This window comes from Sinocyclocheilus rhinocerous, unplaced genomic scaffold, assembly GCF_001515625.1.
Source record: "Sinocyclocheilus rhinocerous isolate Xijiao unplaced genomic scaffold, SAMN03320098_v1.1 scaffold760, whole genome shotgun sequence".
Lineage (NCBI taxonomy): Eukaryota > Metazoa > Chordata > Actinopteri > Cypriniformes > Cyprinidae > Sinocyclocheilus > Sinocyclocheilus rhinocerous.
In genome coordinates this window covers 187,850-191,488 of record NW_015667422.1, presented here as the reverse complement: position 1 = coordinate 191,488, position 3,639 = coordinate 187,850, and the positions used below count along the sequence as shown (strand labels likewise).

The window sequence follows — 3,639 nt, the reverse complement described above, 5'->3', positions numbered from 1 at the left end:
CATTCGAGAAAAAAAAAAAAAAAAACAGCAGCTTTTTCACACATTTCAAAACACAGCACAGAAAAATATTCTTGTAATCGGTTACTTTAAAGAAATAGTTCACCCAAAAAATTGAAAATTCTGCCATTTACTCACCTTCATTTCATGACAAAAACACCATTCAAGTGTTTTTCATTTCATTTTTGGGTGATCTATTTTATAATTGTGCATCAGAGATTGAAACTAAACCTGGTCTGATAGGAATAAGACACTAGAGAGCGAGAGAGAGAGAGAGAGAGAGAGAGAGTGAGTGAGTGGATTGAGGGAAATTATGAAAGAGGAAAATAAAGGCAAAGAGGAAGTGGCCCATGAGAATGACGACAGAAAAATAAATCAATATTTAGCAAGTGTAATGAGTGTGTTTACTCATGCTATCCTAAAGCATACTTGCCTACTAGTTTGTTTGTAATGTTATGGTAAAGATATGTGGTTGCTAGGGTATTTAGATGGTTGCTAGGGTGTTATGTCTGGTTGCCAAGGCGTTGCTATGCAATTACCAGAGAATTCTTGGTGGCCATTGCATTGCTATGCAGTTGCTAGGGTGTTCTGGGTGGCTGCCAAAGTGAAGTTATGTGGTTGCTAGGGTGTTTAGGTGATTGGATGTTATGGGTGGCAAGTGCATTGCTCTACAGTTTCTAGGGTATTTGGGTGGTTTCCAGGGAGTTCTATGTGTTCTATTCAGAGGGTGTAGCCGCAAAGGCATTGCTATGCACTTGCTAGGGTGTTCTATTGTTAAGGTGTCAGGGTGTTGCAGTGCAGTTGTTAGGGTGTTCAGGGTATTGCAGTGCAGTTGTTAAGAGTGTTCAGGGTGTTGCAGTGCAGTTGTTAGTAGGGCTGCACAATAAATCGCATGTGATTGTCATGCACATCTTGTCAGTAAAGCCGGTTCTGTGATTAGTAGTAAATCTCCATTACGTGCTTTCAGATGGAGCGGAATTTACTACACAGACCCGTAGTTCGCTGACAAGCTATGCAATATCGCGTTCATAATCGAAGCGATTCATCTGCGATTATGAACGCGATATTGTGTAGCTTGTCAGTGATCTACGGCTCTGTGTAGTAAATGCCGCTCCATCTGAAAGCACGTGATGGAGATTTACTATTAATCACAGAACCGGCTTTTCTGACAAGAAGCGCATGACAATCACATGCGATTTATCGTGCAGCCCTAGTTGTTGGGGTGTTCAGGGAATTGCAGTGCAGTTGTTAGGGTGTTCAGGGTGTTGCAGTGCAGTTGTCAGGGTGTTGCAGTGCAGTTGTTAGGCTGTTCAGGATGTTGCAGTGCAGTTATTAGGGTGTTCAGGGTGTTGCAGTGCAGTTGTTAGAGTGTTCAGGGTGTTGCAGTGCAGTTGTTAGGGTGTTCAATGTGTTGTTAGGGTGGTCAGGGTGTTGCAGTGCAGTTGTTAGGGTGTTCAGGGTGTTGCAGTGCAGTTAATAGGGTGGTCAGGGTGTTGCAGTGCAGTTGTTAGGGTGTTCAGTGTGTTGCAGTGCAGTTGTTAGGGTGTTGCAGTGCAGTTGTTAGGGTGTTGCAGTGCAGTTAATAGGGTGTTCAGGGTGTTGCAGTGCAGTTGTTAGGGTGTTCAGGGTGTTGCAGTGCAGTTGTTAAGGTATTAAGCTAGTAACTGTTTACTCTATCACACACATGCGGCGATCCAAAACAGTGAATCTAATCACCATTCAGGCAAAAGTTTGCTTCAAGAATGGCCACACTACTGACGTGATCTTATCGTTAACACAGCCAGAACACATGAGTTATTCGTCTTATCAGCAAGGCATATAGGCATACATTTTTTCAAATCGGCCAATGACGATGTTTGCATTTTAAGCCTTTATCAGCCGATTCCAATAATGTTCTGATACTATCGTACTTCCCTAAATAGTAGTAATGCTTTCCACAGCAATCACCAACTACAAGACAAAAACAAACAGAGAGAGAGTCTTGTGATTGTGAACGAGGACTACTGATGGTTTCCATGGATACCGCTTTCAGTCCAGACACTGTAAAAACTTTCATTGTGTGGCAAAATCACTCTGTTTACAACACAAATCTCAATCAAAACGGTCAACAGGTACTTTCAGAGAACACAGGCAACGTTCTGTGTTGTGGAGACAAAACTAAATGGCTGATGTATGATAACACAGGATGTGATGGACACATGTTTTGTTGATCTTTTTATGGATCGGGGTAAAAGGAAACGCCCTGGCAAAGCACTTCCCCAAAACATTTGTGCTTTTTAGTGGGTGGTGTGGAGCAGAGGTTCAAGTCAACATGAAATCAACATTTTCTTCCTTCTTCCATTGGTTTCAAGATCCAAGTTTATTCAAATCCCAAACTCTTAGTACGCACAAAAGCAATCTTTACGCTCAGATCACGGATAATGATTGTTTTTAAACAGGTTTACCAATAAGTTTTGTCAATGTTTGTTTAAACAAATAGTCCCGCCCCAAACTCCCACCATTGGTCAAGTTGACATGTCAAACCCCATAAACAAACACTGCAATGATTCGAAAGTTCTCTTATAGAAATTCAACATAAATAGCCGACTCTTAGTTGTCTCTGCACATTAAAATACAACAGAAGTATTTTAACACCAAAAAAGACACTTTACCTTTAAACTAGTTTAAACTAAGACTTTAAACTAAGTCTTAAGGTACTAGTTAATCATTCTCCTGCCCGACAGACCTGCCTGATAAAGCGGCAGATTGTAAATGGTTTCACTGCAGCTGTACAATAACACAAGCAGCCTATCACACTGTTAGCAGTTCATCAGTTCTCAATCTTCCCATTTCTCTTCACATCTGCGTCTCTCTGTTTCTCTCTTTCCTACCATCCATCTATCCATGAAGACACATCCCTAAAACCAAACACAAATATGAAGCCTGTCTGGATACCAAAAACACTTAAAGTAAATACTAAACGACATCCATTCTCATCATATAAACATCCTGCTCACATCCTCAGGAAGGTAAGAAGAAACCCATGAGGCAAGACAGATCTTATACTCTGCTATGAAAGTCTAAGACTATTTCTACAGTAAATAAAAACTAAAATCACTCCCATTATAATCAACAAAGCACTGGGTCCCCCATTTCTATTTTTGTCACACTATGCAGGCAATTCATTTTTCCTGCTTATTTAAAATAAAATTATCGTTTAACGCATTAAAAAAATTAACGTTTATCAGTATTATCACGGTATTGTTAAAATGTGCTGGATATGTTAAAAAAGTACAGACACATAAATCACTTCACCAAGTTTTATATTTAAAAATCAACAAACAACAAATAAAATTACTTTTTGTTTGCATAATCACTAAAACAGTAACATTACCAATGATGTTCGGATTTTAAATGACAACTTGACTGACAACAGTTTAATAGCATGTTGAAATATCTAATGTAAATGTTCAAATAAAGCTTAGAAAAAGTTTAATAAAAAGGTAAACCTCACATTTCAGCCTTTAAATAAAGAAAATATATAAGTCAAAATGATAATTGATTAATAAATGAATAAATAATTCTAGATAACATCTGTATTGTTTAAATGTGTAGAATCCGCATAAGCTTGTTTTTCATCAACCGGTCAAAATGTACAGCAGG

General features: G+C 38.9%; 1 protein-coding gene across 2 annotated transcripts in view; it reads right to left on the bottom strand.

The window, feature by feature from the left end:
• The window catches only part of LOC107733951 (sn1-specific diacylglycerol lipase alpha-like), a 52,119-nt gene that overhangs the window by 36,643 nt on the left and 11,837 nt on the right, over window positions 1-3,639 (bottom strand). The gene's annotated exons all lie outside the window — the stretch shown is intronic.